The sequence below is a fragment of the Camelus ferus genome, chromosome 26, assembly GCF_009834535.1.
Source record: "Camelus ferus isolate YT-003-E chromosome 26, BCGSAC_Cfer_1.0, whole genome shotgun sequence".
Taxonomy (NCBI): domain Eukaryota; kingdom Metazoa; phylum Chordata; class Mammalia; order Artiodactyla; family Camelidae; genus Camelus; species Camelus ferus.
This window is the reverse complement of record NC_045721.1, coordinates 7770137-7785710: the sequence shown is the minus strand read 5'-3', so window position 1 is coordinate 7785710 and position 15574 is coordinate 7770137. Positions and strand designations below refer to the sequence as shown.

The window sequence follows — 15574 nt, the reverse complement described above, 5'->3', positions numbered from 1 at the left end:
ATAACATTGTGATTCGATATTTCTGTCCGTTACAAAATGAGCACCACAATAAGCCTAATTACCATCTGTCACCTTACAGAGTTGTTACGACATTATTGACTATGTCCTCCATGCTGTGTGTTTCATCCTGTGACTCATTTATTTTGTAACTGGAAATTTGTACCTCTTGTCTCACTCATCCCCCAAACCTTCTGCCCTCTCAGGAAATTCTAAACTGGTTGGTTTCAAATTTCATGCCTGGCAGAGGCTGAAAGTACGATTAGCTTAGGTATTAAGTTTTGGTCTGCTGATGCGGGGCTTAGCACAAGTGACTCTGTTTGGAGCCTGCTGTTTCTTCTTTTAATAAGTCAAAAGTATTAAGCCTGGATTTCAAAGCCTCTGCAGATCTTTCTAGCCCTGGTTCCTACTATCTTATCTACTCACAGGATCAACCCAAAGGCTGCTGTCAGCCAGGTCTCCTGATTTCAGACCCCCCAACAGTGAGAAAACAAGGCTTGTTGACTTTATTTTCTGGCCTTCTGGAGAATTCACTGTAAGTGTATTGACTAGGCCCTCTTATTTTACAGGAAGTCCTCCTGTTAGACACAAAATTATAAGAAATAGTGGCAGAGACTTCTGATCTGTATTATATTACTAAATGTGCCCAAAGCCCATGAAGAAAAATTGATCCTTCCAAAAACACCCTCCCGATATTACTGCACAGAGTTATTTTCCTGAGGTTTTAAGGCAGGGAGTCTCTTATTTGGTATGTCTAGTGTTACAGGGTGTTATGGTATTATGCTGCCATGTTGGTACAATCTGCTGTTTTCAAGTTACATTTTCTATCAACTTTTCTTATCTTTATGGCTCCTAATCTTTGTAGCCAGTTTCCATCAACAAAATCAAACTGCAGAAAATAAACTGCAGAGAAGGCTCCCTGTCATGGTCACGGGGTTTTCGCTGCTTCCCTTGAATTTTCTGTGGCAATAATTTTTGCTGCCACAAATTTCCTTTTGATTCTCAAATCAGAAACTCCTTTGATGTGAATAGCAACTTACCACATTAAAATATAAAAACTAGCAACTTGTTAGCACCTCAGGTTTCCCTTTGGATTTTATTACCTTTCACATATCAGTCATTTTCTTTTTCTTTTTTTTTTTTTAACATTTTTTATTGATTTATAAACATTTTACAATGTTGTGTCAAATTCCAGTGTTCAGCACAATTTTTCAGTCATTCATGGACATATACACACTCATTGTCACATTTTTTTCTCTGTGAGTTATCATAACGTTTTGTGTATATTCATTTTCTATCTTGTGCTTACTCTTTGCGCTTGTGTAGTTAAGGTGCATTATTTGCTCTATTTTTTTTTGTCCTTATCAATAACTTATTTCACTTCATTGTTTTGAGGGCTCATTAAGTTTCCTTCACACCATACACCATCGTGAACACCCTATAAATTGAATCCAAAATGTATGCAGTGTAACACCTTTTGGTCCTCTTTATCAATACCTTTAATATATTTATTCTAAATTGTTGGGGGGAGAGTACAGTTCAGTGGTAGAGCGTGTGCTTAGCATGCATGAGGTCCTGGGCTCAATCCCCAGTCCCCCCATTAAATAAACGAACAAACATACAAATAAACAAACCTAATTACATGCCCCCCCAAAAAATGTTTTCTCTTAAGTTTCCCATCCACTCTCACTTCTTATGTCACCTTTACTCCCTTCAGTGGCCAAGTATTGAGATTATGTGATGGAAATGCTGAGGCTCTGTGTTGACGTAAGTCTTACAAGGTGGTTCTATTCTACTGAATTACATTGGAAGTTTCTTGCTGTAAAGTACCGCCAAGAGAACTATGCCATGTCAGGTTCCTCTCCTCCAGTGTTACCAGTTTTCAGCTCTCCCTAGCAACCCAACAAGAAGGCTCTTGATTCGCTTCAAATCCAACATGTCCCTCACTGAACATTCTGTCCTCTTTCATTACACACCTACTCTGCCTTATAGCCTCTCTGTTCTTATTATCACCCTAAATCCTGGTCTCCAGAATAAAAGCACTCAAACCCACCCTCAGTCTAGTCACACCTACATTTCCAACCTTATTTTGTGTACCATGTACTCCAGCCAAACCAAACCACTGGCTCTTCTCCTATGGCACCTATATCTTAGTTCTGTTTTCATGCTGTACCTTCAAAAAGTAACTCTATTCTCTCTCCTCCATTTTTAAAATGTCCAGATAAAAGCTGAGTTCTAATACCTGTGCAAAATATTATGTTTTATATTGTGTCTTATAATCCTACAAGTATCCTCTCTTGTCCAAGCTCTGGTGGCATTTTACCTGCGTTTCGCTCACATCCACGCCATTTTCTTCTCTAACTTTGGGTGACTTATGAACACACTGTTTTTTCTTACCAGACTGCAACTTCTTGAAGACCTGATCCATTTCCTTAGGAAACCATCTTTTTTCATTCTGCACAATGACCGCCTAGTAGTTTACACAGAGAAGGGAGGCACTTTCATGCATTTTCTTCATTACTTCATGGAATAATTCTATAAACTCGTATTATTTTTGGTCACGTTGTAGGTAAGAATATACTTCATTAAAGAAGTAACTGGCCTCTTAGATGAATGGATATTTAATGATATTGAGCAAATGACTGCGCAAATAAACCACTTCACATGAGGTTTAAAGGGATTATATACTAAAGGAAAGATGTGCTTTATCTGCCAAAAAAGTTCACAAGCACAACTGAGAAAGAGATCCATTTTTGTTTTACTGTGTTTTTGTGAATTGCTCCCACGAAGTGGGTAAGTGAGATCACCATACTTTTCTTATAATCGGCTCCTGTGATGATACAAGTATCACAAAAACACTGACTGAGTCAGGGGGGATAAAGAGAGGTGTCAATGTATAGATGCTGCCATCCAGGAATGGTTACATATCCTCCCTTCCAGCAACGGTCTTTTGAGTAAGCACTTCCGATCAGCTGCCGGTCCAGAAAGGAGGCAAACACTTTCTATTTTTTGGAAGGATGAATGCGTCTTCCAAGTGTGACTTAGGTATTTTCCTGACGATTGCAGATGGGTGAAATGACTGATGGTAGAGCTTGAATTTATCCTGATCAATGGGAAACTGATGTTCACCATCACACCAGGCTTCCTGAGTATGTATGCCAAACAGGGAAGTTTCTCCACTTTAACCCTTTTAAAGAGAGTCCCCTACAATGAGAGAAGTGAAAGGAGCCACTACCTGGCAATGGAAAGTGCTCTTAGATTCCTCATTGCTGTTGCAGTGAGGAGTGTGGCTGAGAGGTTGCTACATCCTAGTCCTTGGGCTGGAGATGAATCAAAGCTGGTCAAGATCTGTGATATCCTCTAGTCCAACCCCATCATTTTTCCATTGGAAAAAGTGAAGTGACTTGCCCAAGATTCCAAGAAACACACTGACCAGGTCTCCAGTGTTGCCTCCAAGAGCATAAAGTAGAGGAAAGTTGAAGAAGCTGCTATGTTTACTATTACAAACATTTTCAAACCCCATGTCAGGGACCCTGACTTCTCTTCTAGGGAAAACAGTATGACCTTTGCATTGAGAAATACAATCAATTTTCTTGTTCTGCCTTTTACTGTATCATTAAGCAACACAGTTTCCTCATTTGTGAAATGTGATTTTTAAACAATTATTTCCTTTACAAGATTGTATTGAGGGATGCAAGAGATACATCATTGAGACAAGGTCTGAGAAATAGTAAACAATCAGTAAATGTTGGTTCTACCTTCAATACGTTTAAAGTTGAAATAAAAAAAAAAACACATGGAATTGAGAAAGGAAAAGAAAGCCAAGAAATGTCTGTTTCAATCAGCAGAGTCCTGTGAAGACAATCTGAATCATATTTAGCCTCTTGGACAAGTAACAGAAGATATAGAGGAATTAATATAATTTTTCATTAAGTGTTTAAGACATATGGACAATCCAAGCCTGGCCTTTTTCCCTTTGCCCAGAAGACATTCTAGCCACAATAGAACTTGGAGCATGATCAATCTAAGATCTTCAGTCGTGTTTCTGGAGTGTGCATACTTTCACATAACTTTGTCTGAAAGGCTCTCAGTGGAGTCTCTCACCACCTTCGTCTAATGGGCAGCAGCTGCCTGGAAACAATCCTTCTATATTACTCACCTTATCAGGCCACAATAAAGCATCTCCCCCTCGTTCTACCCTGGGAAGACTATCTGTTCTTCTTGCTATTTGTAACATTGACAGTCCCTTTTAGGGTAGTTTTTCCTGAACCAGGTGGTTCTGGCTTTTTAGCGTTTTTCACTAACTAGCTAATTCCTCTCTGAGTTCACTTGAATTTTAGTTTGTTTCTTTATGAACAACACATTTGGATTTTCTACTCCCTCCTGCACTCCTCCTTGGCAGCGGTAATGAGAAGCAGCTGTCTGCCCTGGGCACGGACACAGAGATGCTGGTGTCATCATCCCGGTTCACAGCCTGTCATACCCACCCAGCTCAGCCCACTCCTTTTGTTGCATGTGCAGTCAGATCTCTGCTTCGAGCTCGAGATCTTTTTTTTTTTTTTTTTTTTTAACCTACAGGTACCATTGTTTTTTTCTATTCTTCTCTCATTAGATATCCTTTATTGGATATGTGAGTTTGGGCGTTGTACTTTTGAAATTTTTAGAAAAAGTTCAGCCTTCTACTGTATCTATTAATCTACCTTTGCCTCTTTCTACCTCCTCAATTGCCAGAATGATTATGATAAATCCCTGAGTCAATCTGATAAAGAAATAATGAGTACTGAAAGAAAAAAAAAATGGAAAGAGCAGCAAAAGTAATTATGAAAAGATTCCAGTATTTGATGCCCTTGTAGCTCTAAACTTAAGGTAGTTTTCTCAGTATTTACCACCAGGTATTGGAATTTAAAGTGGAGATGATAATAATCAAAAAGTATTGATTCATGGACCTTTTTGTCATCTTCTCTCTAACCATGAGATTGAAGTATAATAAAATGAAACCATTCAGTGGATTCAAAGTTATAAATCCTGGTCTCAAGTTATGTGAAACTAAGTGACCTTGAATCACACATGCACATACACACTGCACACATACATATTTTGTACATATACATAACACATATATACATACCATATATATATATATATATATATATATATATATATATATATGTATGTATCTTGAAAATGTACACAATTGTAATACAATAGATATTTCAAAGACAAATTGGAATAATTTTTAAAATTCACATATGAGAAATCACAAGTAATGCAACAAAGGTAACAATAATGTAAATACTGTTAAAATATTTGTACAGCTGCACGTGTGTCAGAGACTAACTAGCTATTCATCAAACCCAACTTCTCTTCCTCTTGGGCTCAAAGACAGACTATGGTTCCCAGCCTCTCTTGCAGTTAGATCTGGCCATGTGACTGTGGGGGGGGCCAACGGTAAGTGAGTGGAGGGGAGGTGGACCTCTTCCAGGCTTGACCTAGAGAAACCTCCGCCATGAACCCTTCATTCTCTTACCTCTTTCAGCAAGGACAGCCAACTCAGAAACCACATGCTGAAAATCCATGAAGTATCAGTGCCTGGGAGATGCTGTCTGCCAATTAGCACACCTGTTCAGGAAGACATGGGCAAGAAAATATACTTACTGTGTTAAGCTTGAGATTTGGGGGGTTATCTGTTAAGAAGCAGCAGAAGCAACAGATGGTAGACTCAAGGGGCAAGTTTCCAAGCTGCTGGAAGTGGCATTAGTCTGATTTTAATTGTGAAGATCCCAGGTCCATGTGAGGCCCAGCCAATGACTAGTTGAAACGTATTCTGGTCAAATCAGCAGTGCCAGCAGGGACAAATTCTGAGGTCCTTAGAGGAGACTTCTGCCAATCCTACAAGCCAGTAAAGATTCCTGAACCACAGACAATCATTCAGAGGGTCCTGATTATCCCTTTTAAAAAAATGTTTGCTCATGGGTATGTCCATTGTGGGAAAATATTTCTGTGAATTCTAAATTATTTAGAATTTGAATACCTGGAGTCATCAAGAATGGCAGGTCTCAGACTGTTGCCTTTAATTTAGACTCAATTTTTTCTATTTCTGCGAAACCTTAATTGACCATGGAACTAAAATCATACACAGCTACTGGGCAGCCTTCTACTGACATTCTTTTTAAAAAATTGAGAAAAATTCCAGACAAAAATTATAAAAATAAACACTTTTCAAGTTTAAATAGTATTCACATGCCAGCTAGTGGTCATACTTCTAAACAGGAACCTAAGATTAGGAAACAGTCCCTGTCCAAAATAAATTCTTCAAGATCTGGTTCTCCATGTCGCAATGTTGTTACATGTTATTTCATATTTTCCATCTCATTATTTCTAAATGTGAGGCGTACAGAAATTGTATTCATTAAATTCCTAGGAATGTATTTGTTTCATAACTAATTCAACAACTGAGGGTGTAGCCCTTTCTTTTCTCACTGTCTAGGCTCTTGTGTGTTTTAGTAACTGACGCATCATTCCCCATCCTGGTTGTGAGGGATTTGGCTCTTTGGCAGGAGCAAACACAGAGAAAGTTAACGCTAAACCCAGGGGAAGGAGCAGGAACACAATCTGGTGCTTCTGCTGTGGCTGGCGGGTTGCCCCACAAAGTCTACTACCTGGTGTTGCTCAGACATCGCACCATCACGCAGGTGCAAAGTAACAGCAGGGAAATGCAACTCACAACATCCGTGAAGACGGAGGCATACCAAGGAGTCGATTAGCATCGTAACTAATAACACCCAAATCTGATTTATTCACTCAAAAACTAGTCCAATTGGAAGATTCCAGATTATTCTAAGCACACTTTAGTACTATTACTACCGTACATGTTCCACCCACAACTCCAGTGAGGACATTAACACTGACACCTGTCCTCGAAACCCCTCAGTACAAACACAGCCAACACATCTTTTAGAGGTAACTGAACTTCCCTATGGTTAAATGTGAGGCATGTATTATTTAGTGCTTTTATGTTTTCTAATTAGATTACTATGCATTTCTACAAAAGAATCACTCCGTTTCAGAGTCTAAGAATCACTTTAGTAACAGTGTCCCAAATGGGGAAATGCTTTTTTTCCTGGGATGACTGGGATGACTGGGGGGACTCACTTTTGACTCAACAAGTCCACCTTTATACTGAGCAAATTCTGGATTAACTAGTAACTTTTACTTCTTGTTAGTGATAATGCTTTTTAATAGCACCCCCAAAAGAAAAAAAATTTAGACAGTATGTGCCATAAGAAAGCATACAAAAAGATTTTTCCTCTTCTTTTTTAAACTCAAAATATGCTTGCCATAAAATCTGATCTTCAATCTACAGGTTTTATACGCACAGTGCTAATCCCTAAAACAACTGTCTCATGAGTTTAACAAATCATTCTCTCTCGCTAATATCTCTATTTGTGATTCAAGTTTTCCAAAAAAGAATTTCAGGTTAGAATAAAGATATCTCACTGAATTGCAGGATTAAGTGATGAAAATCTTATATCTAAATCAAATAATGCCTTGCATTTACAGGGTTGACCTAGAGAACCTGCCACTTGGTATTAGCTCTTCACAGATTTAAAACTCGTGTTGCCATGGCAGGCACATTTATAGGAGCAAGGGCTTTCTTCCCTGTCAAGCGCTTCGACGTTTAAGAGTTCTTCATTTTGTTAGATACTAATTGTTTTAAATTCATGTATGATAAAAGGCAACTGTGTTTGAAGTCTTGTCATCCATCCAAATATTTTCTTATTACTACGGCTTAATGTTAACACAACATATATTATTCTGCACGTGTTCTGCTTCTGATTAGGACAGAGGAAGTTGTGAAAGACTTTGACCAGTTGCTTCCACCATATATATCCCTTTGCAGGTCCCTGCTTGTCTGCCACCTGGAATTCAAGTTGAGGTCCACCAAAGAGAAACTATGCTGGTCTACATGAAATAGAACTGCTCCGGGTCCTAGGGTTTGTGGAGGAACCAGACAACTACACCAGAAGCACCAGATTGTGCTCCTAGTCTTTCCTCTGGGCTTAGCTGGGCAGTATTTCCTGGAGTAGTGGATCCTGAGTATTATAAAGTGACATCCATCACAATCAATACAGCACAACAAGACAGCCAAAGATAAGAATATCTGTCAAAAGATACAAACTTCTAGTAATAAGATGAGTAAATTCTGGGGAGCATGATGATTATAGTTAATAATACACTGTTATATACTTGAAAGTTGCTAAGAGAATAGATCTTAAATGTTCTCACCACAAAAAAAGAAATGGTAATTATGGGATGTGATGGCAGCGTTAGCTAACGTCATGATCATCATTTTTGCAATGCATAAGTCTATCAAATCAACATGGCATACACCTCCAACTTACACAGTGTTATATGCCAATGATATCTCAATAGAGCTGGAAGAAAGAAAGAAGAGAATTTGTGCTTAAGGGGAAGAAAATAAAATTCAATAATACGTGCAAATGAAATTGTGAACTCCAGTTTTTCCTGAAGTGTGCACTGTGAGAATTAAATCACTATGGCATTAATGGTTGTTACACAAGGAACCATGTGTGTACCATGAACGTGCATTTAAGAAATGTTAAATTAAAGTTAAACTGATGTCTTCTCAGTGCCCTTAATGTGTTAATATGCATCGTGAATCCATAAGAGAGCAACACATGCTCTTAGTTGATCAAAAAAATTCCTTTTAAAAGGTATAGCAAACTTGGGGAACTGGTGGTGTCCGTTTATGTTGCTGTCCATACTTCTGCTCTTGTTTGCAGTTGACCCTTCCTTCCTTATTTCTCTACCATCTTTTTTCTTTCCTTCCTTCCTTGTTTCCTATCTTCCTTTCCTACTTCCCTCCTTCATTCCTTCTTTTCTTTCTTCCCCTAGAGTCATCCCCTCATATAAATGTGACTTAAAATGCAAAGAGTTGCAAGGAGGCTTGGTCTGGTTAAAATTAGAAATACAAAGAATTGTTGTTAAGAAAGAAAACAGGGGGAAAATAAGAATGAGTTACAGAGAGGATGATGCTTATTGAATCTTGACATTTTGATTGGGCTTCCCTGATTTATTGGACACAATAAGACTAAACATTTCTTGAACAAAGGATTAAGGATTTATTTCTTTTGCTTTATCTCCTCTTCTCTTTAACTTCATAATCTTTCCAAGTTTGTCATCCATTCAGTCCCAGTTACTCTTTGGAGGGGCCTTAACAACCCAAATAAATACACCACTAAACTATAATAAAAGTTCCTTCACATACTGTCACCACGCAATAAGTGATTCTGATTTATTGAATATTCTAGACAGCTTAATCCAAACCATAACACTAACATTTGCTTTTCAGGTTAATAGTTTTCAGTACACTGCAGAGTTTAAAACACGGTTCTCTCATTACTAAGAACATGTTAACTATTTTTTAATGGTATCATTTTGAAACAAAATGTAATACAATGAAATTCAAACACACGTTTATGCGATGTGGACAAGTGTAAGGGTACTTGGCACTATGCTAATTGGCTCCAAAGTATTGTGTTTCCCTGTTTGGGCCAATTGTCTCCTCCTTCATCTCATTTTCTGCTCTGTCACGCTGTCTGCTTCTGAGACCTTCCACTCTGCTTGGATTACTCTTATTTGATCAGCCTTGTTTTAACTATCTTCCAGGTCTATTTATTTACTAGAATTCTCCCCTTTTCCTACCCACAGGTTTAACTCTTTGATGGTCTAATATAAATCCTGTTTTCCATTCTAATGTTCTTTTAATCTGCCATCGTATCTTCCTCTTTTCTTCACACCTTACTAGCTGCAAAACATTATATGCTTTATACATTTTAACTCACGTAACCCACACAATAATCCTGGGGTAAAGACTCTATCATTGGACTCAAAAGAGTAGTTCAACCCATATGGCTTAATAACAGGTGGTACTGGAATTCAAATGCAAATGTATCTGACTCCAAAGCCAATATACAGACTCGTAGGGTGAGACCAATGTCTTTCTAATTGTCAAAATTCAGCAGCCACTTCTCCGTCTTCATCCTTCAGGAGCAGTCTGAATTGTGGGTCACACTCTTTTTGAAGCAATATACCCTTGTTTCATGCTACAATACAATGTTCTGTTTCCATAAAAAAATAAACAGATATCCCAACAAAGTAACAGCAAAAAATATAGGACTAAGTCTAAAAACGTCTATGAAGAAACTAACAACATGGTATTAAAACTCCTAAAAGAAGAACCAAATAAATGAGTAGCTATGTGACTTTCACGAGCTGCATGATTTTGTGTCAAAAAGATGTCAATTCTCCCTCAAATTAATCTATAAACTCAGAGTTGAATTTGGACCAAAACGCCCACAGATTTTGTGCGCTGTGGGTATGCAGTAAACTAGAGAAGTCTACCAAGATTCATGTGGAAGCGCGAAGGACCAAGCACAGTCAAGCTGATTCGGATGGAGAATGTGACGAGGCTTGTGCTATCCGCTAGGACCGCTTTACATAGTGAGTCATTAACACTGTGTTGCAAGCACAGACAAAATGACCAAAGGATTAAAAGAAAGAACCCCAGAAACAGACCCATGTATTGCCCAAGGTGGGCAACACAAATCAAAATGGGGAAAACAGACTGCTCAGTAAATGAGCTGGAAACATTATCTGTAGAGAAAAAAATATATATATACACTATTTATATACATATAAGATTTCTACCTCACACCATATACAAAGATCAATTCCAAGTAGATTCAGCTCCTAAATGTTAAAAGGAAACTTCAAAAATTTTAGAAGAATATGGATGAAAATACAGTTATAACGTTGGGGTAGGGTAAGTTTTCACAGAGAAGACACACAAAAAAGACCAACTAACTGGAAGAAAGGTGGAGGATTAACCAAATTAAAATTTAAGTTGTATGAAGCATGATAAAAGGAAGGAAGAAGAGAATGGGGGCCAGAACTGGCCTTGTGTACTGTGCTTACAGACATCTGCCAAGTTGAGAATTTCCTTGTGAAACAGAGATGGGCACTATCACTGAATCATAATATTTTGGATGATCTTTATTTTCTAATTTATAATTTTTAATGGTGGTGATGTGTATACTTACATGCATGTGTATGTGTTTTACACTGAGTATGTATAATATTCATAATAAGATGAAGTAAATAATGTCAATCTACATAACATTTAATAGTTGGAGAGAACAATATTTGCGGAAGATGACATCAAGTTATTTAGTCTATTCATCCCTCTAGTAGGTTCAAATTACTCTTGAATTAGACAGACAAAAAGGCCCTTAACTATAATTTTAACGGCCCCCTGCAGAGGTCCTGTAAGCTGGGCTGGAATTCTTACTCTATATGTCAAAACATGTTATAAAAAAATAGCTCCATGAAGCCTAAGGAACAGGTGGGACTCCTTCAGTGCAAGCAACAAAAATGCTTATGCAATCTGGTTTGAGCAAAAAGAATGTACTGGCTATTTTGCTGAAATGTTGGAAATAAATCTGGATTGAGTATGAGTCTCTCTAAACTGAGGAGACAGAGGTGGGAGTCTGAGGAGGGTCAGGCGCCTAGAGTTCACATGGCAAAGGACCAGAAAGGAGAGAGCTGCACGGAGACAGAGGTTTGGAGATTTGCAGAGGGCTTTCCTCTCGTCCTCACAGCACGAGCTGTGAGGAAGCCGCTTGCGTCCAAGGAGAATTTAAGAATTTTAAATGTAAGTATTTTTACAGTATTTCCTTTCCTAGTCTTCTTCTGTTAATTCTTTGGAAAACTGACTCTAACAGAGCAGAATAATCCCTAGCACCTATATGTTGCTCTTTACAAAATTTTTACTGCAAAGTATACAAAAAGGATACATCAGTTAACAAATGATGCATATGGAACATTATCTCTTTTGACTTCTAACAAATTAGCGTGAAGTTACTGTGTCAATATTCATCAAAGACTAATCAAACTTAAACATTAGTCACTACTGGTAGTGTCATAGACATGTATTAATTTCACCAAAAAATATAGTAAGAAAGTGTATTTTGATAATTTCTGTCATTTAGGAAGCATTCTTACAAATCAATTGAGGGAAAAAATAAAAAAAATAGATATAGGAGCAAAACATTCATTTCATAGAAGAAATAAATAGTTAAAAAATTTGCAAAGTTTTTCAGCTCTGATTTCAAATATCAGTGGTGTACAAAGTAAAACAACATTTTATTTTCACCTAGAAGATTAACAAAGATCAGTTTCACCATATGGATGAAGAATCACATTCATTTTTGATAGAAATATAATTAGCAAAAATTTCTTTGGAGGGTAATTTGACAAGATCAAAATTAAATATGAAGATACTCTCTAGAGTGGCAATTCCACCTCTAAAAATGTACCTAACAAGTATATTTGGACACTACCAAAGACATATATACAGGAATATTCATTGCAGCATAACCATAGCAAAGATCTCAAAGAACCCTTAATTGTCTGCCAGTAGGGGACTGGTTAAATTAATAACATTATGCCTACATAAAAGAATAGTATACAGCAGTTAAAAAGAATGAAGTACGTATGTACATTTTGATATGAAGGTATCACTAAGATATTCTATTCAGTAATATATAAATATAGTCTACTTAGTTTTATATATAAATATATTGCAGAAAATGTGTGTGTGTGTGTGTGTGTGTGTATATATATATATATATAAACAACTGAAAATTTTTATGAAAGACACAGAGAAACTGTTGATGATGATCACCTTCCTGAGTCTGGGCTGAAAGGGAGACTCAATTACTGTATGCTTTTTAGTATTACTTGATTTTTCAGTATTTGCTGCAATATTTTAATAAAAATGACAATTAATGATAAGTTAACTTCCCTAATAAGATTTCTTTAATCCTTAAAATGACCAAAAATTCATGCACAAGGCTCTCAAAAAGAGGGTCCAACTGAAGGAGACTGCTGATGTTTTATAGTTAGGTTTTTCAAACAACGACTTTTCTAAAACATTCTCCTCTCAATAGTCTCAAAGTGCTGAAGTCCTAACGTATAGTTTTTTTTTCTTTTAATCTTAGAAAAAGTATAATATGGGAGACTGTCTGAGAGTCTGTGGATGCTTTGGGAGAATTTCTACAGTATTTCCTTTCCTAGTCTCCCTCTGTAATTCTTTGGAAAACTGACAGCAATTATTTGTCCTTTGCCAAAAATACCAAAGAATTCAAGCCCCTTCCGTTGTGCAGTCCAACAGCTCATCTTCCAGATTTCCTTATATTCTAAACCATGCCAGATTTTTATTGAATTAATAGTCCCCCAAAGACACAAATTTACTAATCTAAGTTGTGAGGATATACAGAATATATCCTAAAACAAATTATATTTTCTGCATTGAACTTTCCCAATTGAACTTTTTGAAATCACCTTTTCAAACCACACTTAATTAACAGATTACAACTGATGATCTTTCCTTAACATACAATTCCATCTAAAAAGCTTCTACCTGAAAATGAGAACTGTTTGCGTGTGTCTTTGATTAGAAATATTCATCTTTCTGAGAAGAATTCAATTCTCCTACCTAGAGGTAAAATACCACTCACAGTGAGTTTAATTTAAAATCTATTAGCTGAAAACATGTTTGCTGGCAGCTAACATTTTCTCAAAAAGAAGATAATCTCTTATTTAATTACTTGGAAAAATGGTTATTCACAAGCATTCTCACTGGAATTTTAATAGCTGACAACTCATCCAGGAAAAAATAGATCCAATTTTAATAATAACTATCCAAGAATAAAAAAAAAAAATTGAAACCAGAGCTTGAGTCAAGTATACACCCTGAGTTTCAATTTTTTTTAAGTGTCCTAATTAACTTGGGTGAAAGAAATATTGATCAATGGCAAGTAACCAGAGGAAGAAAAAGGATATAAACTAATAAAAAGATGAACTTGAACTTGGGTTTGAATCCCAGCTCTGATACATACTAATAATTTGATCTTGGGTTATAATCTATAAAACTTTACAAGTAATAATCATATATTTTTCTACAAGACTGCTGGGGAGATGCTACAACATGTGCGCTTAGCTCATAGTAAGCACTCAATCACAGCTATTATTATTTATAAGAATAAAAAAGCCATTTAGGTCATAAGAAAAAACATAAAGGTATTACCTTTGGTGATAGTAATTTATTGTGAGAGAAAACAGAAGAATCATCTCGGCAATGATGTAGTCACTCTGCACTGGGGTCTACTAAGATCGGGGATTTATATCCAGCCTCATGTTGAACCAAAATAATAGCTCAGTCTTTTAAGACACAACCTGAGTTCTAGGCATCCTCCTTTTCTGTTGACATTTATGCTCTCCAAGAGAGAAGATCTGAGTGGCTTAATTTGTTACTATCCAATACAGAGCAAGATTTTGGGGTCAAAGTTCTTGCCAAGCAATGCTTTTATTTTCCACCTAAGCATGAACACTGATCCCTGGCCCAGTCAGTCAAAACCAGAGGATGAGGGATATATTCACTGATCATTGCACACGCTACGCCATCCTAACTTTCATCAGAAGGAAGGGGGAGAGTGCTGCTTTCCCCAGAAGAAGGATGTGGACATGGTCGGAACATAAACCTTTACGGGAACATCTCTAGTACAAAGGTCCACCTGGAAAGTTTACAAATGTAATTACACAGTATCCAGGAATTAACTATCATCAGTTCACGTGGGTTCCCCCTTCCAGCACAGCAGCCTAAAACTCTCCCCAGGAAGTCAGCTGGGGCAACCACAGGGCTCAGCTCATGTGTTTGCCCTCTCTGAGGGACCACTGCCTTGTGCTGCCTGGGGTCCAACGTCTGAATATCATTGTTTTCATATATTTTGGGGTTTTTTTCAGTTGTTTCAGTCAAGAGGATAAATCTGTCCCCATTACTCCACATTGTCCAAAAGCAGAAGTCAGCCTAGTATATTCGATCAAAACGTTTTGAAAATATAAAATCTCAAAAGTATGGGGCAGGGGGAAGGGATGCCTGAATGGATGGAGAAATTCTCAGAGGAGGTTAAATTTTAGATAAGTTGATGTTAGGCCAATTGGTTTAAGGCAAAACAATCTGTTTCTAAGTTTTCATTTATGGTATCATTTTTTTCCCCTATCTGAAAATGACAGCAGCGTCCCAGGAAGCAGTTGAAGGCTAACCAGAACTTCAGTCAGACCATGAAAAACCGCAGCTCATCCCCATGGTCGACTGAAGGCTGCATTTTTTTCCAAGTCTCGCTCACCCAGAGATAAATCATAGGTGTCAGTTTGATGACAAGCCTCTGAGAACCTTCCATTTATCAAATGTGTAAAGCAGACCACAGTACAGAAAGGAGAGTGCACGGAGAATCCAAAGACGTTAAATGAAGACCGAACTCCATACAAGTAAAAGCTTCTATCAACTTTAACTGTAACTAAGACCCAAATCTAGACTATCTCTAGCTCTACAGAAGATCCTAAGGAAATTCTACTGACATGTGGTTTCTAGAGGCAAATTACTAGTAATCCTGAACCCCCAGAAGAACGCAGACAAATGTCCACAGGTCAGAGC

At 37.4% G+C, this 15574-nt stretch overlaps 1 protein-coding gene across 3 annotated transcripts in view; it reads right to left on the bottom strand.

Annotated features, from left to right (window-relative positions):
- The window catches only part of FUT10 (fucosyltransferase 10), a 359041-nt gene that overhangs the window by 177256 nt on the left and 166211 nt on the right, over positions 1-15574 (bottom strand). For all 3 annotated transcript variants that reach the window (XM_032468336.1, XM_032468337.1, XM_032468335.1), the window contains one exon: positions 5525-5616. The gene's annotated coding sequence lies outside the window, so the exon portion shown is untranslated. The remainder of the gene's footprint in view (positions 1-5524; positions 5617-15574) is intronic.